This window comes from Silene latifolia, chromosome 1 (genome assembly GCF_048544455.1).
Source record: "Silene latifolia isolate original U9 population chromosome 1, ASM4854445v1, whole genome shotgun sequence".
Lineage (NCBI taxonomy): Eukaryota > Viridiplantae > Streptophyta > Magnoliopsida > Caryophyllales > Caryophyllaceae > Silene > Silene latifolia.
The window spans coordinates 104,300,761-104,325,215 of record NC_133526.1 but is presented as its reverse complement, the minus strand read 5'-3'; positions in this window follow the sequence as shown (position 1 = coordinate 104,325,215).

Below are 24,455 nucleotides of genomic sequence, written 5' to 3'. Positions count from 1 at the left end.
TTATAGACCAATTCAAAACAACCCCCACACACTGTTACCTTAAGACTAAAATCAGACAGCTAATCATTACATTCGCCTCTCTGTGGTTCGACCCTGCTACCGCTATCTATGGTTGTAGTTAGGAATTATAAATATTATTTTTGACACCTTACGACGGGTATCAAATTTTGGCGCCGTTGCCGGGGAGGCAATTGTTCTTATTTTTAGTTGTTTTATTTTAGTCTGTTTCTTAGTTTAAGGGACATTCATTCCTTAAACTATTCTCATATTCTTTTTGTAGTTTCTTCTTATGCGCAGGTCACAGGGTGGTGAATTACTACCGTTCAATCCTGAGATTGAGAAGACTTTGCGCGAGTTGAGGCGATCATCTAGGGTATTGCCAACAGAGGAAGAGCTGAGTACTCTGTCTAGTTACTACGAGAACGCTCTATTTGAGGAGGATCCACCTTCATCTCCTGTTTCCACTTCTTCATTCGAGACCGTCACATCTCCAGATTTTCCAGTCATGGCTGAAGAAGCGAGTATAGCCAGTCATTCTGAGCCGACAGCTGCAAATCTATATAAGGGGTTCGAATTACCTGGAGCCGATAGAAAATTCGAACCGAAGCCTTCTTATATCAACTTGGTTAAGAGGAACCAATTCGGGGGAGCCACAAATGAAGATGCAGCCAAGCATATGGAGATATTTATTGACTATTGTTGCTCTATAGCCCCGCCGACCGGTGTGACCCAGGACCAGGTGAAGGATACAATGTTTATATTCTCACTCCGTGATGCTGCAAGGGAGTGGTACAGAGACCTGGATCGAGCTGCTAATGGGATCACTGACTGGAATTCTTTGGCCCTAGCATTCTACAAGAAGTACTTCTCTGCCTCGAAGACGAATGCCATTAGAGCTCAGATCACGAGCTTTAAACAGGGCCTTGATGAGAACTTTCATAAGGCGTGGGTCCGTTTCATGAAGTTGGTGCGATCTATTTCGCACCATGGGTTTGAGAAATGGAGCCTATGCAATCAATTCTATAATGGGCTTTATGACGATCAGAGAGCTATCCTGGATGCGGCAGCTAGTGGCAGATTCCAGGAGAATATGGGAGAGACTAAGGGGTGGAAAATTATTGATGATTTGGCCACCCATAAAGTTGAGTATGGGAATTCCAGGGGAAATCAAAGGAGAGCTGCTGAATCCCCTTCTTTAGCTGCATTAGAAGCTCTCACGGAGAGGTTTGATAAGTACGAGTTGGGAGGAGCTTCGAAAGGAGGGATCTATCATGTAAATGTTGTTTCAGACGGTCCTTTCGTCTGTAAAAGATGTGGAGCTGAGGGACATGTTTCAGACAATTGTCCTAGTCCCTTTGAGTCTTGTGCTGCCTTTCAACATTATAGGCAGACAAACACATACTATGAGTCGAATGTCCATCCAAACTTGAGGTGGAGCAGCCAAAATGTCTTGAATCCGACTCAACCTCCACAGCAGCAGCAGAATTATGTGCCCCCTCATAAGCAACAACAGTTCCAAAAGCCTCCATATGTTCCTCAGCAGCAGCAGCAATCCCAAGGTTCCGAATTTACCGAGTTGAAGAATTTGTTGCTGAAGGAGTCTCAAGCTAGAGAGGCCGGGATGAAGATGTTGGAAAGCCAAATTGCTCAATTAGCTAGCAAGAATACAACTCGAGCTCCGGGACATTTACCGACACAGACTGATCAAAAGGAGACCCTTAATGCCATTACTTTTAGGAGTGGGTCTACCCTTGATGGGCCCGCTATGGTCGAGGACATTGCTGAAAAAGATGAGGCGGAACCGAGTCAAAAGAAAGCTGGAATGAGCAAAGGAAAGAAAAAGACGATCAGCAGGTATGTCAGTCGATCGACTGACATACCCAGTCGATCGACCAGTCCAGGCAAAGAGACAGCTTCTGGTCCTGTAGAAGAAGGTCGATCGCTTGCCCAACCTGGTCGATCGACTGACAGCGCTGCTGAAGGTGATTCTTTTCGTCCTCCAATGCCCGATAACTTGAGGGACCACTTGTTTCGGGGTACGACGACCCCGAAAATATTGAGGCAAGACCCAAATGCTGATGGGTCAGCCCCGGTTCCGAAATACGACCCGACGACGATTAATGGTTCATTTTTTAGACGGTCTGAAGAGGGGTCAAGCTACAACAAAGAGAAGGTAGTGGATTTTCAGCCTAAATCCACTAACGCCGGCATGAGAGATTTAGAGGAGAGGGCTAAGTTACTTCTTACAGCCCTCTATCCGGAGAGATTGGTGCCGATGAAGGAACATGTATCGTTTAATAAATTTGAAAATGTTATTCGTAGCTTAAACGTACAAGTTCCTTTTCTTGAGTTAGTCAATCAAGTGCCTGCTTACATGAAGTTCATGAAACAACTTTTGTCCAAAAAGAAGTCACTTGAAACTGTGCATACTGTCGCACTAACAGAAGAGTCATGCTCTTATTTGACCCATACTGCACCACATAAATTAGCTGACCCAGGTAGCTTCTTCGTTCCTTGTAATATTTGTACCTTCTTAATTGAGAAGGCATTATGTGACCTAGGAGCTAGCATTAGCGTTATGCCTTTGAGTCTTGCTAGAAAGCTGAAATTGACTAGGTTTGCAGTCACCGACATGACAGTACAGATGGCTGATCGATCTGCGGTCCAGCCAATAGGAGTCTTAGAGGACATTCCTGTGCAAATAGGAAAGTTTTTCTTCCCTGTTGACTTCGTTGTACTAGATATGCCCGAGGATGCTCATATTCCTATCATATTGGGTAGACCATTTATGCACACTGCTGGTGCAGTTATTGATGTTGGTTCAGGAACTTTGACCTTCAAAGTAAAGAAACACTCCATTGTCTTTGCCCAAACGGCTAAGAAGAAAGACCCCATGTGGCCAATCACTTGTAATACGGTTTCCGAAAAGAAATCATATTTTGTGCTTCCTGATATACCTGCCTCTACACTTATTCCTGTTATAACACCTCCGCCCCAGATTGGGAGCAGTGTGGAGGACGATTCTTCTGTTTTAGACATTGCAGGAGCTGGTTTGGGGAAGGAAGAGCCGCATGTTGCTCCAGTTGTGAGGGAGCCAATCATTTCAAGAGGCGGTTTAGGATGTCTTAGCTATGGCAGTGATGAGGAGCTTGAAGATGAGCCAGTCAAAGTGAGAGAGTCCGACTTGGACTTTGATGAGCCGGATGAGGTCATTGATTGGGGAGATGCTGGAGCCGTAAATCCGTTGAGTCCCGCGGATGTTGGAGTTGAGAAGAGTGCAGCTGAGAAGATGAGCACTGTTGAGGCTACTTCTTGTAGCCAAAAGCCGACCAAGTGGGCCATTCCATGGCCGTTCTTGATCAACTATTAGTTGATCACATGCTTTACGAACATTTTATTGCTTTTTAAGACTATTTATCGTTTTTCGTGTGCGCGAGACTTCGCATTTTAATAAGTTTGCTTAGGATTCTATACACTTTAGATGGTTACTTTGGGTTTTGCGCAATTTTGGGCGCGTTATTATGTGCTTTTACAGGTATATAGACCATATTAGCTCAAGTTATTGAGCTAATTCGAAGAAATCAGAAAGTTACAGCAGCTATCCCAGTCGATCGACTGGTCTGTATGGTCGATCGACTGAGGTGCGATTTCCAGAAGCTTCTATTTCTGTTCAGCCTGGTGAATAGACTGGGTGATGTGGTCGATCGACCGCCGAATGCTGTTGTACCTGTTTCACGACCTTTCCCCTGCTGTGTTGGGTCGTTTTGCGGAATTGAGGGAGTTTTTCCTCCACTCTATTCGTTGATTTATTTCTGATCTCTTCCATTTTTCTTAACTTTGCACATAATTTTCCCGTCCCAATTATTGCTTTCTCGGTTTTACGCGTGGTATTGTTTGTCTTTTCAGGTACTTTATGGTAGCACTGCTGGCTACTGAAACCTCTTAGCTCACGCTGGTTTGGGGAGGTTTTCTTTTGCTGCGCTTAAAGTCTTGTGAGTTTCCGAGTCTTTACTTCATGTCTTCTTTAGTCATTTATCGCAAAATCCCATTTCCTTTTGCTTCTTTATACATGATTTTGTACAATGGGGACATTGTGTTATTTGGTTTGGGGAAGGGTTTTGCGTTGCATTTCATTTGCTTGCATTCACGTTTACATTTTGTCTTGCATTGCTGTTTAATTTCTCCATATATACAGAAAATCCAAAAAAAAAAAAAATTGAAAAATTACAAAAATTCAAAAAAAATGCACGTTTATTTTAGCATGTAGGTCGAGTCGGAACGGTAGTATTTCAATGATGACATTGCATTTGCATCTGTTTATGCCTAAGCCTTGCTAATTGATATGTTATTAGTAGAATCATATATGCATAGTCTACGAGTTTTCGTTAAATTTCTCGCTGAATCTTGAGACTTGACTTTGATTTTTGGCAAACTACATTATACTCTGTGGTTTAGAACCTATAATTGGTGACATCTATGACCGGTTTATCTAGGAATGTGAGTAGTTACTCCTTATGAGACGTGTTATATCAATGTGCATAAATATGAACTTAATCTGCTTAATACCTGTATGCATTCGGTTTGTGGTTTGTTGACACATGTGGTAGAGGTTTTCCTTTATTCATTTTACCCATAAGCTCCACACTGCCAAAAATAGCCTTTTTTGTCCCGTTAACTACATCCTACCATTAGCCTGCCCTTGTCAAGCTAGTAGTTTATGTTTTTGGGATTGTTACTACGTTTTTGGTAGCATTTGCTCATTTTGAGATGATGATTGGGAAGATGAAAAAGGAATGAAAGAAAGAAAGAAAAAATAGAAGTGAAAAAAAATGATTCGAAAAAAAAGAGATGATGTACTGTAGAGTGCGGTCGATCGACTACCCATCTTGGTCGATCGACTACAGCTCGAGAAAGAAAGAGAAAAAAAAATCAATTCGCATGATTCAAAGTCTTTATTTAATTGGCGATTTTTGCTCCCATGTTACATTTATATCTTATGGGGAGTTGATTGATTAATCATTATGGAGAATGCGAGATTTGTGCTTCCAATTAGCACCCGGTTTTATTGTTGATTTTGAGCAAGAAGTTGGATGTTGTCGTATGGTTCTGTTTAGGTACTAGCTTGGCCGCCTATACCTCCACATTCCCATAATTGTTTTGCCTCTTCTTACCCATTGCCTCACATATCCACATATATACCTCGGCATGTGTCATGGTCATTTGTTTGGTTGGAATGCATATGTACGGTTGTAGAGATGACTTTCATATTAGACTGCAGGCATGTTCTTATAGGTCGTAGTTAGGTGAGTGTCATTACAAAATGAATTCTTTCTATCTTTATATATTTTCACCTTGTGCTTATTTGAGTGATTTGAGCGACCCGTGAGAGTCCAATAGGATAAGTCTCTACAGTTGACGGTTCAGCAGTTTTTTTTTGACGACTTCATAACTCGTTTGCATGATTCATATTGCTAGTTGATTGTTAGTTATTGCATTAAAATGGTTTAGGGTAATCGGTTTGCATTTCGCTCTGAGATTGAACTCGTTCCATTAGGTTTGAGGACCGATCTAGTTCTTGCTTGGGGACAAGCAAAGGTTTGGTTTGGGGAAGTTTGATGCGTGTCATTTATAAGATGTTTTACACCTCATTTTACACGCATTTCAGAGCTCATTTATGTAATTTATGCTACTATTCTCCCTATTTCCGTCTACTTTCGTGTTTTTGTACATTATTGCAGAAATGTGAAGAATCCAGCGGAAATCAAGCTAAATCCGTCCCCGAGTATCTTGCATTGCATTTGACATGAAGTATTTACACAAGGAACGAGCTTGGTGCGCATTTCGAGGCCTGAAAGACAAATCCACGAGAATTTAGAAGTCAAGTACCAGCTACTTCGGTCGATCGACCGCCGCCCTTAGTCGATCGACCAGAGCACGAGTTATAGAAGCCACTGTTCAGAGCTTACCGGTCGATCGACCGGCTTCAGTGGTCGATCGACCATATCGCTAATCTACAAAAAGAAATAGAACGAGAATTAGAAAGCCCATAGTAGTTAGGTTTTGGAAATAAGAACTACGTTGTATTCTATATAACGTAACTTAGGTTTTCAGAATAATCATCAAGTTCTTAATCTAGTTTAGTTCATCATAAATAATTAGGGTTCTCAATATTGTCTCACATTCAATACAAGTTACTTTTTGCATTCGGTTTTTGGGTTCTTTCTCTGCAATTTCCGATCAGTATTCTCTTGCTCTTATTTCAGTTTCATTGCTTATATTTCGTTCATAGTATAGAATTGCTAGTTAGTAATCCCAAAAGCCAATTATCGTTTATTGTTATTATTTAACTATTTCAAGCATGAATTCAGTTGTTTATTTCGTTAATATTGTTGTTGTTTTTATCAATATCATGAGTAGCTAAATTATTCGTGCTAGGATGTAGGGAATCTGTAGGTTAGGCGGCATTAAAATTGGTACGACCTAAATCGCACGCCGGTCGATCGACTGGGTTCCCTGGTCGATCGACTGGCCACGTGAGTTGTGTTTCGTTTTAATTGTTTTAATTGTTATATTTGACGAATCGAATGCATGCGACTAGTTGAATACTTAGTATATGACCGACCCATAGATCGAAAGATAGGGAAGGTTGTTAGACCACCAATTAAAATGACTAAACTATGCTGAGATCGAAAGATAGGTAAAGTTTAGGTTTTTAGTCACTTTTCAGGACGAGAGTCAGTACTAGTGATATTAGGGACCCGTAGCGAGATCGAAAGATGCTACTTGTTAAGAGTGGACCGAGAGGACTTCTTATTTTCCCATCTCACATGACTTGTTTTGGACTTACTTAGCTGCTGCCGCCGAAACTACAGTGAACCGACCATCCTAGTACCCTTTTAATATCTGTTTTCATACATTTCCTTAGTTTACTTTTAATTCATTTGTTATTAGTTATATACCAATTCAAAACAACCTCCACACACTGTTACCTTAAGACTAAAATCAGACAGCTAATCATTACATTCGCCTCTCTGTGGTTCAACCCTGCTACCGCTATCTATAGTTGTAGTTAGGAATTATAAATATTATTTTTGACACCTTACGACGGGTATCACTTATCATATAAGTAGAGTAAACAAAGACATAAGCAAACACAATGTTATACTACAACAAGGTATAACTCTATATATAAAACAAATACTAATGATCAATGTTATAGTAACCATAACCATAACATGAACTCTAAACGTGAGGTTATACTAGCCTCAACTATAACGTCAATATATATCTCTGAAGTTATAGTAACCTCAACCATAACCTTGACACGAAACTCAAAGTTATACTAGCATCAACCATAACCTTGAGCCATAATCCCAGGGTTATGTTAGTCTCAGCTATAACCTTAACTCGTAGTCCAAAGTTATAGTAGCTCCAGCTATAACTTTGAATCATATTTCCAAGGTTATACCTCAAACAGCCATAACTAGAGTAACGACCCATAGTTGTACTAACTTCAGCCATAACACTCGAATCATCATCAAGGTTATACTAGCTTTAGCTATTACTTTAGAGAGCACTCTTGGCCACCTATCATGCCGCCATTAGGGTTCATTCGTAAACACTAATTACGCTCATGATACCCATATTTAACGCATAAGCAACATATGATATATAATTAATGTATAAAAACACATACAAATATGCGAAACATATTTAATCATGATAACAAATAATCAAACATGTACTAATCATGGAAAACAATCATTATATCATATTCATTACATCAATTGGCATAAACACAATTAAAAGAGAAACACCTCGTTACCTTTTTAGCGAGTTAAACCCTAGAGATCGTCTCTCACGTTATAGATGGCTTCTCCAGGTGCAGTCTCCACGCCTTTATCGAATCACACACGTGCCAAAGGGAAATGTTCCCAATTAAAATACTAAACGATAAATATAAAATTATAAAAACTATAAAACTATTCGAAAACATTAAACTTACGACGAGGATAGATAGATCCAAAGAGTAGGATCAATCTAGGCACGAAATATGATGAAGAGACCGATGAAGGAGGCGCATGAAACCCTAGGCGTAAGGAAAAAAGTGCGGCACAAGGGAGGGAAAAGAAGGAGAGAATTTAGGTTTAGGGTTTTGTGAGAAGTATGAGAAAAGAAAAACAAGGGTTTGGTTTCCCTTCTTATTTATAGAAAAGCTCATGCGTTTATTCCAAGCTTAGGCCCAAAACTCACCCATGTTGCTCCATAAGCACGTGAAACCCAAGGAAAGGGCGGGTCTTCACCGTTTTTGAACCCAACGAGCTAAAAAGATAAGAGACGGATATTTTCCCAGAAAATAAAATATGAAATATGAGAAAATAAAATTAAATAAATATATTACGGAAATTAGGGGTGTTACAATCCACCCCTTTAAAAAGAAGTTTCGTCCTCAAAACTTGATAAGAGAACTACCTCACTCGAAAAGATGAGGATGCTTCTCTCGCATAGACGCTTCGGTTTCCTAAGTCTCTTGATCGAACTTCTGCCTCCTCCACAGAACCCGAACCAAAGGTATCACCTTATTCCTTAGCCTCTTTTCCTGACGTTCCAAAATGCGAACAGGTCGTTCCTTATAAGTCAGGTTAGGCTTAACCTCGATAACATCAACCTGTAGAACATGGGAAGGATCACTGCGATAACGACGCAACTGCGACACATGGAACACATCGTGAACCTTTGACAAGTTCGGAGGTAAAGCCAACCTATAGGCTACTTCGCCAACTCTCTCGAGCACCTCATAAGGTCCAGTATACTTAGGACTAAGCTTGACCGTAATCCCAAATCTCTTAACACCTTTCATCGGCGAAACCTTAAGAAAAACCTTATCGCCAACCTCAAACTCAATCGGCCTATACCGCAAGTATGCAAACGTCCTCTGTCGATCCTGGGCTGCCTTAAGCTTCTCACATATCAACCTCACTTGCTCAATCGATTCTTGAACCAACTCTGGACCAAGAACGAAATCCTCACTAGAATCGTCCAAACACAAAGGGCTACGACACTTCCTTCCATAAAGTGCCTCAAACGGAGCCATCTGAATACTAGCTTGGTAAATGTTGTTGTAGAACTCCACAAGTGGCAAACTCTTCTCCCAACTAACTTGGAACTCCAAAGCACAAGCTCGCAAAATATCCTTAAGCGTCTGAATCGTACGCTCAGTCTGACCATCAGTTGCAGCGTGAAAAGTCGTACTCATCTTAAGCTCACTGCCCAAAGCCAACTGAAGCTTCTTCCAAAACTGAGAACAAAACCTCGGATCACGTCGGAGATGATATCCTTAGGAACCTTATGAAGACGAATGATCTCTCGCTGATAAGTATTCGCTAGTTCCTCGAGACTCCAAGTCTCCTTCATCGGAATGAAATGCGTGACCTTAGTCAAATGATCAACCACGACCTAAATCACATTCATTCCTCTCGGCGACCTCGGCAAACCCATGACGAAATCCATCGAAATCGAATCCCATTTCCATGTGGGAATCTCTAACGGTTGCAGTAGACCACCAGGTCTCTGATGTTTGAACTTGACCTTCTGATAAACCAGGCAATGGCTCACAAACTCAGCGATCCCTTTTTTCATACCCGGCCACCAAAACCGTAGCTTCAGATCCTTGTACATCTTATCACCACCAGGATGAACCGAATAGGGAGTACTATGAGTCTCCTTGAGAATCTTATATTTTACGACCTCACTCCTAGGTACACACCAATAACCTTGGAATCGCAGACCATCATTAGGTCTAACGTCAAATCCTTTGGCGCGACCTTCGCTTATAGCGACTCGAACTCCTTCTAAGAACTCATCCTCTCTTTGCTTAACTCGGATCTCATGAATGACCTCGTGTTCAACAACCCTTGCACTCAAATCCAAAGTACCAGGAAGAAATACCTCAAGGCTCATCTTCTGGAACTCTCGACTCAAGTCATCAGGTGACACCATCACGGATCTCATAGCATGACATACCTTACGACTCAAAGCATCGGCAACCACGTTTGGCTTACCCTCGTGATACTGCAGCTCAACCTTGTAGTCATTAAGCAGCTCCAACCAACGTCTCTGCCTCATGTTAAGATCTCGATGAGTGGAGATATACTTCAAGCTCTTATGATCCGTATAAATGTTGCAAGAGACTCCATACAAGTAGTGCCACTAAAGCTTAAGTGCATACACCACTTCTGCTAACTCAAGATCGTGAGTCGGATAGTTCATCTCGTGAACTTTTAACTGACGAGAAGCATAAGCCACAACTTTACCCTTCTGCATTAAGACACAACCCAAACCAGACTTTGACACATCGCAGAAGATATCGAACTCAACGCCCTCTTCTGGTAGAGTCAACACAAGAGCGGTAGTCAACCTTTTCTTCAACTCCTGGAAAGCAGCTTCACAAGCTTCAGTCCAAATGAATTTGGATTCCTTCCTCATTAATTGAGTCATCAGTCTCGCGATGTTAGAAAAGTCATGCACAAACCAACGGTAATACCCAGCAAGACCAAGAAAACTCCGAACCTCGTTCACATTCTTTGGACTCTCTCACTCGACCACAGCTCGAATCTTCGATGGATCCACCATAACTCCATCGCCAGATATCACATGAACCAAGAAGGTAACTTCCCTTAGCCAAAACTCGCACTTCGAGAACTTAACATACCACTTCTGCTTACGTAGAGTCTCCAAGATAACATGAAGATGACTCTCGTGTTTAGTCTCATCTCTCGAGTATATCAGTATGTCGTCTATGAAAACCACGACACACTTATCCAAATACTCGCTGAAAGTGCGGTTCATCTGGTCCATGAAAACATCAAGTGCATTCGTCAACCTAAACGGCATCACCACGAACTCATAGTGACCATACCTCGAGCGAAAAGCAGTCTTAGGAATATCCTCTTTCCTAACCAGAATCTGATGGTAACCAGACCTCAGATCGATCTTCGAGAACACACTAGCACCACCGAGCTGATCAAACAAGTCCTCGATCCTCGGCAAAGGATAATTATTCTTGATAGCAACCTTGTTCAGCTCACGATAGTCGATGCACAACCGCATACTACCATCCTTCTTCTTGACGAACAAAACATGAGCACCCCACGGCGAAGCACTCGGTCGGATAAAACCCTTATCGATCATCTCCTCACGTTGCTTCTTAAGTTCCTGCAACTCAGCTGGTGCCATACGATAAGGAGCTTTCGAAATGGAACTTGTTCCAGGCAACAACTCAATCGAGAACTCCACGTCTCGCTCAGGAGGAATACAAGGTAGATCCTCAGAAAATACATCGGGAAACTCCTTAACCACAGGGATATCCTCTAACTTCAACTCTGGTGAAACATCTCGAACACTGCACAAATAGATCTGATGACCCTTTCTACCCATGCTAGCCATCTTCAAAGCAGAAACCCACTTAACAGTAGGTGTAACTCTAACACCCTGGTAAGAAACCCTTGAGCCTGTAGGACTCTTAAGCACGATCTTCTGATCACGACATAGGAACCTAGCACCATAGCGAGTTAACCAGTTCATGCCCAAAATCACGTCAAACTCTCCTAGTTTAAATTGGACAAGATCGGCAAGAAGGATCGCCCCTGCAATACTGACCGGTACGTCCTTGAACAGAATGGAGCAAGAAACAATCTCACCCATAGGAAGGGATATAGAGGTATCAACAGGTGATGAAGAACTGAGTCCAGCACGGACGGAAAAGGATTCGGATACAAAAGACATCAACGCACCAGTATCAAAAAGAACAAAAGCAGATAAAGAGTGAATGAGAAAGGTACCCGTAACCACATCTAGATTAGCATCTGCCTCAGCACGACTCATGACGAACACACGACCAGTCTTCGGAGCATCAACCTTCGGTGCTTCCGTCTTTGGTTTCTGGGGACAATCCACAGACTTGTGTCCCGACACCTTGTAGGTAAAGCAAGTGATCGGGGCACCAGTAGCACAGGTTGTACTCGGGCGGTACGCCTTCCCACACTTTTAGCAAGTCAGATCCCTCTTCGCTTGACATTGATCACGCGGAGCATACGGACGAGCCTCATACGTCTGTTTCTTCTGGGAAGTACTGGGAGCAACATAAGGCCTCTTCAAGAACTTATTCTTCGCACCCTCCTTAGCCTAGGTAGCAAGGACAGAATCATAGATACTGAGAGCACGATCATAAGCTTGCTGGAAAGAAGTTGAAGGAATACCAGACATAGCAGTCCGAACCTTAGGAGCCAGATTCTTCTCATAACGACGAGTCCTACACACCTCGTCCATTGTTAGGTTTATTTACCTCTTATTAGACTCCTCTAATAGTGAACTAATTAACTTCTTAATGATATGTACTTTAGATCTAGTGCATGCATAACAAAATAAGAGATTTATAAGAAAAAAAACAATGTCCCTTGCATTGTAGGTTGGTTCGAAAATATGGGCACAAGTAAGGTCACCTTCCTTCACTTGTTCATGAGCTTAATATGTTGGATGATCCTCCAAATTCCCAAAGTAGAGACTCTCCTTTGATTGCACCCAAGACTTATCCCTTAATACACTAGTATCCTTAAAATTAATTCTAATAATATACTTATTACTACACTAGTAATCCTATATTGTGTTTAGAATTATGATGAACAATTTATGAGGATTCTAAGACCTTTTAGAGAGATGTGAAATTAGTGAAGATTTTTGCACGCATGAATGAAATAATGGTAGTGTTTTGTATTATAAGAGAACAAAACACTCTTAAAAGAGTGTAGAGGAGCCGGTGGAGGCAAGAGGAAGGAGCCAAAATTGGCATCTTGCTTTTCACTTTTACTCTTCACAATACTATAGGTGTGTAAGGTAGTCTTTACTAGCCATGATGATGTCTAATTTTACTAATAAAATAACATCATCCTAACACCCTATACTACCAATATTTCGGTCCATTTATCATAAAATGGACTACCATTTTATTTTGTCAATTGTCACACAATATGTCACATGTAGTATGTTACATAATATTAATTAATTTAATGCATATTTATCACATAAATATCATTTTATAAATTAATTAAATTACATACAATAAATTGACTAGTGATACTTGATCATATAAATAAAATGGGTCATATAATTATAATTCACAACGTCTTGTAATTATAATTAACCATTCATTCTTATCTCTATTGTTTCTCAAACAATAAGCAATTTTATTAATAAAATATTTCAATTACTAAAATGAATCTTATTTAATCCCATTACAATAAGATATCAACATCCTCTCTCACAAATGATTTATTCAATTTTAAGGAATTGATCACCTTGTATCGCCATACAATTAATCAATTTCTCTATTAAGGGAATTGTCCTTTAGATGCGACCTTAAGGGATCAACTGATCACCACCGTCATACGACAGTAATGTCAAACTCTAGTTAGCCAATCATTACCGATTAATGACGCTCAGTTGACTATATAATGAATCATCCCTTACGTATTCTTAATATGAGATTTAAACATGTGATCGCACTATTGTTGAGGACACATACTCCAACAATCTCCCACTTGTCCGAGACAAGTGTGCGTCACCAATTCTCTTGTCCTATTACAATATCTCACTCAATGCAAGGTGTCTTGCAGGTCGTACTTGCACTTGATCATATCTTGAGTGGTTTCCTCGATCTGGAGTGTAACTGTCTGACCGGAATTATCTACCATAGATACCTTCCGAGCGTGGCCACGCATTTCCAGTTCACTACTCCTCGAGTGGCCTTGAGATTTCAAACAACCCTGACAAGGGGGTGGGCAATTCCTGTCGCAATATTCCCTTTGTTCAGCCACAATTCATCTTAACCCAAAATATATCCATTTGACCTCATTTACGACAGTCGTAGAGCATAAATCAAAGGTAATCAGAAATTTGTGCCAACTTGGGCGAACACTCTCTAGTCAAAAGAATTGACTCATAAGAATACTATAACAGCTCTTACCACGACCAGGCTTTATGAATTACAAGAACTCTATAAGCGGTCACTGCCCGACAGAGTATCCCATACAGTCTGCCTATGTGATCGACTAGTCATCCTGTATGACTCTATGGCACTTGAACTTGCCATCAATCGCATCACACTCTAGTCACTTCGAGATGTCACCTCATATAAGTAACCACGGGCGAATACCATGTTAATCCAGTTCACTTTAATGGGGTTCAATTTGTCTCTACAACCCATTTGGATACAACAAAGTAATTAATAAACGAGTTTGTACAAATAAACTCAAACAACAAATGCGATTATCATATATGAACCAAAACCAAAGGTTTTTATTTTTATATCTTATAATCTAATACAAATTTGGCATACGCCTTAGACCCATGGATAAAACATGATGGTCATGCTTTGCCTGCGATAAAGGTTTGGTCAAAGGATTAGCTATGTTGTCATCTGTTCCAACCTTACAAATCGCTACTTCCTTTCTTTCAATGAAATCCCTAATTACATGAAATTTTTTAAGTACGTGTTTAGACTTGTTGCTAGACTTGGGCTCTTTAGCTTGAAAGATTGCCCCACTATTGTCACAGAAGATCGTGATAGGAGCTTTGGCGGTGGGAACTACCCTTAGCCCCTCCAAGAATTGCCTAATCCACATAGCTTCCTTAGCAGCTTCTGATGCTGCAATGTACTCAGCCTCCGTAGTAGAATTTGCAATCACAGCTTCCTTGAAGCTTCTCCAGCTTACGGCACCACCATTGAGCATGTATATAAATCAAGCCTGGGATTTCATATCATCTCTATCTTTTTGAAAACTCGAGTCAATGTAACCCTTAACACATATCTAGGAGTCACCTCCAAACACTAAGATAGAATCCTTAGTCCTTCGCAAGTACTTAAGGATATTCTTAACTACTATCCTGTGACTCTCACTTGGATTCTCTTGTTATCTACTAGTTATGCTTAAATCATATGAGACATCTGGACGAGTGCATATCATGGCATACATGATTGATCCAGCAACGGAAGCATAAAGAATCAACTTCATGCGTTCAACATCTTCGGGTTCAGAGGGAGATTGAGACTTGCTCAAAATTATTCCACTACCCATAGGAATTAAGCCTCTCTTAGACTTATCCATGCTAAAGTGTTGAAGAATCTTATCAATATAAGATTCTTGACTCAATGCTAATATCCTTTTGGGTCTATCTCTATAGATCTGGATACCTAGTATGCGTTGTGCTTCTCCTAAATCCTTCATTTGGAAATAATTTCCCAAATACTCCTTGACGGAGGATAACATTGGAATGTCATTTCCAATAAGTAGTATGTCATCCACATACAATATTAGGAATACAACATTGCTCCCACTGAACTTTATATATAAACATGCTTCCTCAACACTTCGAGTAAAACCATTTTCTCTTATAACATGATTGAATCGATGATTCAAGCTTCTAGATGCTTGCTTAAGACCATAAATGGATCTCTTAAGCTTGCACACTTTGTTAGGATTTATAGGATCTACAAAACCTTCAGGTTGCATCATGTACACCTCCTCTTCTAAATGCCCATTTAGAAAAGCGGTCTTTACATCCATTTGCCATATTTCATAGTCATGAAATGCGGCAATCGCTAACAATATCCGAATTGATCTTAGCATGGCTACGGGGGCAAAGGTTTCATCATAGTGAAGACCCTGAACTTGGGTAAAACCCTTTGCTACTAGCCTAGCTTTGTAGACATCATCATGTCCTTCTATGCCATTATTTACTTTGAAGATCCATTTGCATTGAAGAGGTTTCACTCCTTCAGGCAAATCCACCAAGTTCCAAACTTGATTTTGATGCATAGAACTAATTTCCGATTCCATGGCTTCAAGCCATAAAGCTGAATTAGGACTAGAGATTGAAACTTTGTAGGTGGCGGGTTCGTCGCTTTCTAGAAGCAACACATCAAGACTCCCATCCTCTTGGACAAGTCCCACGTATCTATCAGGATGGCGAGTTTCTCGACTCGACCTCCTCAATTGAGGAATAACTACCGAATTAGACGACGAAGGAACGTCTTCACGTACTTCTTCATGTGTCTCTATTTCGGTTTGTGTCTCTTGAACTTCATTAAGTTCAAAGTTTCTCCCACTCTGTCTCTTAGAAATAAAATCACATTCTAAGAAGACAGCCTCACTAGACACAAACACTTTGTTTTCATGAGGTTTGTAGAAGTAATAGCCTCGGGAGGTAGTAGGGTAACCTACAAAGATGCATTTTTCGGATCGCGGGGCTAGCTTGTTGTCGGTCTTTACCTTGACGTAAGCATCACATCCCCAAATCTTCATGTAGGTTATATTAGGAACCCTTCCTTTCCACATCTCATATGGTGTCTTTTCGGTTGCTTTTGATGGACTATTGTTCAATGATTTGATTGCGGTTTGGATTGCAAAACCCCAAAACGAGTCGGGTAACTCGGTTAGACTCATCATAGATCGAACCATATCTAGTAGGGTTAGATTTCTTCTCTCGGTAACACCATTAAGTTGTGGTGTACCGGGTGGAGTGAGTTGTGACACAATGCCACAATCTTTCAAGTGTGAATCAAATTCATTACTAAGATACTCTCCACCACGATCCGATCGTAGTACCTTTATCTTCTTGTTCAATTGGTTTTCTACTTCATTTTGAAATTCTTTAAATTTCTCAAAAGCTTCACTCTTATACTTCATTAAGTGGATATACCCATATCTACTTAAATCATTGGTGAAGGTAATGAAGTAGTCATAATTACCCCTAGCGGTGACACTCATTGGTCCACACACATCGGTATCTATAAGGCCCAAAAGTTCACTAGCTCGTGTCCCTTTACCACTAAAAGGATTTCGAGTCATTTTGCCTAGGAGGCAAGATTCGCATATACCATAAGATTGGAAATCAAATGGTTTAATAATATTAGTAGAAACTAATCTTTTAATGCGATTCTCATTAATATGACCTAATCGACAATGCCAAATGTACGATTCATTTGGATCACTTGATTTGAGTCTCTTGGTTTGTATAATATAGATGTCATTCTTTGGATTTGAAGTCTCTAGAACATAAATGCCATTAATAGAAGAGCCTCGGCCTATGACCAAGTCATTTCTAGAAATAAAATAACAATTGTTTTTAATGGCAAAATTAAAGCCCTCTATGTCTAACATAGCAACTGAAATAATGTTTTTAGAAAGAGAAGGTACATAAAAACAATTATGCAAATACAACTCAAATCCATTTGCTAGAACAAGTACATAAGTACCCTTGGATGTGGCCGCTACCCTAGCTCCATTCCCAAGTCAGAGATCAACGTCGCCCTTGCTCAGCTTTTCCACGTTTCTTAGCCCCTGTAAATGATTACAAAGGTGAGAACCGCAACCAGTATCTAATACCCATGTTGTGGTGGAAGTGAAATTTACATCAATAACATAAATTTCAGAAGGAATTTTACCAAGTGGAATAACAAGTCCATCCCTTATATTTCCCAAATATATGGGGCAATTCCTCATCCAATGTCCCATGCCATGACAATAATGGCATTCATCATCAACTTTGGCTCCTCTGGTAGTCCCACTAGCCATCTTGTTACCATTGTTGAATTTTCTACCTTTCTTTCCCTTCCTTTTGAACCATTTCCCTTTTGTTGCAAGAACTTGCTTGCTAGGACTCCCACTAGCTTCGGCATCCCTCTCTTCCAAAGATAAGGATCCCATAGTTTTAGTGATATGGTCTTCCCGAGATTCACAAAGGATCTAGTTATAGTAGGAGGTATGGAGGAAGTGATGAAATTAAGGTTTCCATCGGAACCGATCCAAAATGAAGCTCTCTATTAGTATTGAGATTGTTGTTGGAGCAAATTTCGTCAAACAAGTTATGACAAGACTTAATGGTAACTGGTGTTATTACATGTATAGGATCCATTGAGATATATATAAACTACAAACATGGAGGTAAAGGAAGTATTAACATTTGTCATTTTAATCAAACTTGTAAACATTTTAAACAAGTTATAACATTTATATAGTGACCTCTAACCAACTATCATAAATGATTCCGAGATCCAAATTCATATTAATACGGGTACGGTGAGCCGAGTCATCTCTTATTAATATAACTCGGTGGATTAACCTCTTAATCGATTCTACTTCTAGAACTCTCGGTCGATAAAAATTACTCTAATTTTCATCTTTAGCCCAAAACACATGCGACTACAGTCACGAATACTTCCGTTGAGCTCAATCCAAATTTCGATGTAATAACATTTTATTACCCACTTACCCAACGTAACATGTTTAGTACCCCAGTGAGCCGAATCTACTTCCTTATGAAATTGGGATTCATGGTTTCTACTATTTTGTAAGGCTAATTCTCAATTATTAAAAGTGAGAGGTCTTGTTAATTTATTATCTATCACGTTTTAAGTGAACTAAGGCGGTGAACTACGATAATTGTAATTGACACGGTCGATGACTCGATATGATACGCATGTTGTTGTTTATGGCGATTTGGCAATGCATGTAACATATTAAAAGAAATGCAAAGCAATAATAATAAATTCCTACTATGGCCTTCCTAAAAATAGAAAATCAAATAATCTATTACATATTCGGAAACCAACTCCTTTGGTCCCTTGAATCTTCAAGTGGCGCGCCTTCCAAGAACTCCGTCTTCTTCGGATCACCTTTCCCAATGGCACCGTCTTTGAAGATACTCCATAATTACAAATAATAATAAAAATACAAAGCTATTCCTATTATACATTTGTAAAATGGAAAAACTAGTAAAAATAAAAGTGATACGAGATCACATTAAATTACAACCGAATCAATATTCCCTTTCATTACGGGTAATATCGATTAAAACTAAGGCCATACTAAGACAAAATTACATAATTCAAAAATTATATAAATAAAAGACATTAAACAATTGAAATATGCAGCATTATAATATGTATCTATCATGCCAAATTATGTGCCAAATCGCCCTATTTAACTTATATCGTATATATAACCCGGTTTTATGGAATTGTGTGATAATAACTTCTTAAAATCACAAATTAACACTTAAATCACATCTAAGTTCAAGTTAATTATCCTAACACTCTTAGGACTCAAAAATTAGTCATCACTCAATTTTTGACAATAACTCAACTTGATTTAATTTTTATGCTCATATTTGACCTTAAAATCATCATTTATATGAAATAAATCCAAATTAAATTACAATAATTTTAAAATTTGAATTTAAAATTTTTGAACATTCTGTAATATTTCCATGACACTCCTAATATCAAAAATCATGGTTAAAATTTTCGAATTAATTTTGAGAAAATATAGTTGCATTTTATCGGTTTTATCTCAGAAAACATCTAAAGTATCCAAAACTTAATCCAAACAATTTTACAACCTTATATCTGATTAGTGGAATATTTATGCAACCTGAAATAATTTATCTCATGCCATGCAATTCGTTTTAGCTATTTATGCTAAAATAGTCACTATTTATGCCATTTTTACTCTAAAAATTCATAAATCATGCTAAAGGAGATCATTCCATCTCACAATTTACATACACTCCGTAAATTATGCACGTGACAACATATTAAAATCTCATGGCCTAATTCAAAATTTAACTATTTTTAACCATTTTACCTCTTTTAATCCATTTTTATCTCATAAAAATCATAAATCATGCAATATTAATCCAATTAATACGAGATTTTACACACAATTTGTAAAATATTCATATGAGGTCATATAAAATTTTCAAGGTCAGAGACTTAGTTTAACTATTTGTAGCATTTTAATTCCTATTTTAGTCATAAAGATGTAATAAAATGACCAAAAATTATTAAAATGAGCAATAAATTTCCATAAATCATAAAAAAGACCTAAAAACATTTTAGGACCAGAATATATAACATGCAAAAATTATCGTGGCTTTATCATCATAAAACTCAAATTTTTAGTTTTATATGTTAACATTTTAACTCGGAAAAACAATAACCGATTATGCATGCAATATCCTATGCTCTGATACCACTTGTTAGGTCTATTTACCTCTTATTAGACTCCTCTAATAGTGAACTAATTAACTTCTTAATTATTTGTTCTTTATATCTAGTGCATGCATAACAAAATAAGAGATTTATAAGAAAAAAAAAAATAATGTCCCTTACATTGTAGGTTGGTTCGAAAATGTGGGCACAAGTAAGGTCACCTTCCTTCACTTGTTCTTGAGCTTAATATGTTGGATGATCCTCCAAAATCCCAAAGTAGAGACTCTCCTTTGATTTCACCCAAGACTTATCCCTTAAACTAGTATACTAATTAACTAGATTAATACACTAGTATTCTTAAAATTAATTCTAATAATATACTTATTACTACACTAGTAATCCTATATTGTGTTTAGAATTATGATGAACAATTTATGAGGATTCTAAGACCTTTTAGAGAGATGTGAGAGTAGTGAAGATTTTTGCATGCATGAATGAAATAATGGTAGTGTCTTGTATTATAAGAGAACAAAACACTCTTAAAAGAGTGTAGAGGAACCGGTGGAGGCAAGAGGAAGGAGCCTAAATTGGCATCTTGCTTTTCACTTTTACTCTTCACAATACTATAGGTGTGTAAGCTAGTCTTTACTAGCCATGATGATGTCTAATTTTACTAATAAAATAACATCATCCTAACACCCTATACTACCAATATTTTGGTCCATTTATCATAAAATGGACTACCATTTTATTTTGTCAATTTGTCAATTGTCACACAATATGTCACATGTAGTATGTTACATGTTATTAATTAATTTATTGCATATTTATCACATAAATATCATTTTATAAATTAATTAAATTACATACAACAAATTGACTAGTGATACTTGATCATATAAATAAAATGGGTCATATAGTTATAATTCACAACATCTTATAATTATAATTAACCATTCATTCTTATATCTATTGTTTCTCAAACAATAAACAATTTTAGTAATGAAGTATTTCAATTACTAAAATGAATCTTATTTAATCCCATTACAATAAGATATCAATATCCTCTCTCACAAATGAATTGTTCAATTTTAAGGAATTGATCACCTTGTATCGCCATACAATTAATCAATTTATCTATTAAGGGAATTGTCCTTTAGGTGTGACCTTAAGGAATCAACTGATGACCACCGTCATACGACAGTAATGTCAAACTCTAGTTAGCCAATCATTACCGATTAATGACGATCAGTTGACTATATAATGAATCATCCCTTCATCCCTTACGTATTCTTAATATGAGATTTAAACATGTGATCGTACTATTATTGAGGACACATACTCCAACAGTCCATATCCACAGAAGTAACGAATCATGACAGCTTCACGAACTTGTTGGTGAACTCCTCAACAGTCATGGAACCCTGCTGCAAACGAAGGAGCTCCTGCTCCTTCTGCCAACGCATCTCCTCAGGATAAAACCTTTTCTTCAGAGCCTCAGAGAAAACGGCCCAACCATATCCTGGATGAACTTCCAAACCAGCTCTAGCAAGAGCCCACCAGTTGTCGGCCTCATCCTTCAGATAATAGGTGGCAATATCCACTTTTTGATCCTCAGGACATCCAGTAGCGAGGAACAACTTCTCCATCTCTCAAATCCAAGCCTCCAAAGCAGTAGGATCATTCGCACTATCATAAGTAGAAGGACGGTGACGAGCAAAGAGATCAAAAATAGTCGGTTGCGGATGGTTGTTGTTGTTGTTGTTATTGAGGTGATTAGTGAAACCTTCGTCCATAGATGTTAAAGCGGCCTCAAGTCTCCTTATACGATCAGCATTGGTCTCACCATTCGTGTTACGCACCATCTGTAAGAACAAAATCTCGTTATAAGTGGTAGAACTTTAGTACCACTCCAAACAACTACTCATACACTCTATAAACATAAGAAAACCAATAAATCCTAGTGGTTTCTACCCCCATTTACTCTCACTCATTAACTAGGTCATTGTATTTAGTCATTAACCAAGCGAGAGTTGGGAGTGTGTTCGCTCTGATACCAACTGTAACAACCCAGATTATAAAACAAAGGAAAAACTTATATTAAAAGAATTATCAGAGTATGACAATGATAAAAGGGCCAAGGTGGCGGAAACACCTGACCAATCCGGTTCGCTACTAAATCCAAAACCAAACTAATACGTTATTCAAGGTTCTCAAAACATGAAAACAAACTCCTAATTTATTATTAAGCTCGCTTCGCACATTCCCCAAGCAAGCACATCAACCAGTCAACAACAATTTGAACAACCTGAGAATGGGGTCGATAATCAGTCGGGATTAACTAGATGCTCTCCCAGTCATGTTTTTTTTTTGGTAAAAGGTAAACTTCTCATTAGGAATGAAACAAACAATTACAAACTACCACAACGGTTCAATTTTGGGAGATAAGGATATTCAACTATTGTTGATCGAATTAAGCCAAGTCTCCTCATTCAAACTAAGTTTACATTTTTGCCAAGAATAAGATCTAAATTTCAGCAGGGCACTAATTTTATCCATGACATATTTAGGATGCATAAGACTTCCTTCAATTCGCACCCTATTCCTTTGGATCCAAACTTCATAGAAAAGAGCTTGCACCCAAGCTAGTGCAACCTTCTTCTTTACACTTGACCATGGCTTCCTGGAAATCCAAACTAGCAGATTGGCAGGTGGCATGGTTAAGTTAAGTTTAGTCTTCAAAATATGCAATAGACGACAAGTATACTGGCATTGCTGAAAGAGATGGACATGGGTTTCAGCAGCAGCTCCACATAACAAGCACAAATCATCCTGAATAATGCCCAAATGGTACAGCTTATCCTTAAGATGCAATGCTTCCCTAGCTATCAACCAGTTTATGAAATTGTGCTTTGGGACGCACCAAGAGTTCCATACTGGTCTGTGCCAAATCATAGGAGGATGTTTCTGTCTAAGCCAGTGATAACCACTAGAAATGGAGTACCCTGCAGGAGTAGCAGACCACTTACCAGACATATAACCAGAGGCCAGCTTATCTTTAACCTTACAAATAGTTTTCCAACTCCAAGATACATCAGCTTTTGGAGAATAAGACTGCCAATTAGTACCTTTCATATAAATGTGGTGTACCCACTTGACCCAAAGGTTGTCTGGTTTGGTATATAGCCACCAAACCAGTTTGCCAATAGCAGCATAGTTCCAAGTGAGACTATCTCTGATCCCTAATCCACCCTCAACTCTAGGGGTGCAAATTTTCTCCCAACTGACCATAGGAGATCTTATATACTCAGTAGTTCCATCCCAAAGGTAGTTCCTACACAAAGCATCAATTCTTCTCAGAACTCCTTTAGTTAGCACAAAAATAGTAGCCCAGTAACCATAAAGAGAAGTAAGCACAGAATTGACAAGGGTTAATCTGCCAGAGTAGGATAACTTCTTGGCACTAAACCCCCTAATTCTAGCAGTAACAGAATCAATTAGGACTGAGCAATGCTTGACAGAGAGCCTGCCAGAGGTAATTGGCACACCCCAAGTACTTAAATGGGAGAGTGCCCTCAATGAATCCAGAAACTTGCAGAATATCAGCTCTAACTGAATGATGAACCCCATTAAAGTAAATGTTGGACTTCATTGAGTTCATTTGCAATCCAGTGGCTGCAGAAAAGGTGGCAAAGGCCCTAAGCAAGATCATAATGGATCTAGTATCACCTTTAGAGAACATAAGAAGATCATCAGCAAACATCAGGTGAGAGAGCTTGAGATGACCACAGAGAGGATGATATCTAAAGGGCAGTATACTGGTTACATGAGAAAGGACCTTGGAAAGATACTCCATGGTGATGGTGAAGAGGAGGGGGGAAATGGGGTCCCCTTGTCTCAACCCTTTAGCTCCTTTAAAGTAACCAAAGTTAACACCATTGACAGCCAGAGAGTAAGATGCAGTTCTCACACAAACCATAACCAGTTTAATAAAACTAGGAGGGAAATTCAAGGCATTAATCATTTGTTCAATGAAATCCCAATTTACAGAGTCATATGCCTTTTTTAGATCAATCTTCATAAGGCAACGAGGGGACACAGTCTTCCTATTGTATAATCTTACAATGTCTTGACAAATGAGACTATTTTCAATGATATTTCTTTTTTAAATAAAACCACCTTGATTGATACTGATAATATCAGGTAAAATGGCTGCCAGTCTGGTGCATAATAACTTGGAAATAGCTTTATATATCACATTACAGCACGAGATAGGCCTAAACTGTGTCACATTCAAAGGTAAATCACATTTGGGGAGCAAGGAAATGAAGGTATGGTTAACCTGTTGCAACAATTTCCCAGTTTGAAAGAAATCCAAGACAGCATTGCATACCTCATCCCCACCAAT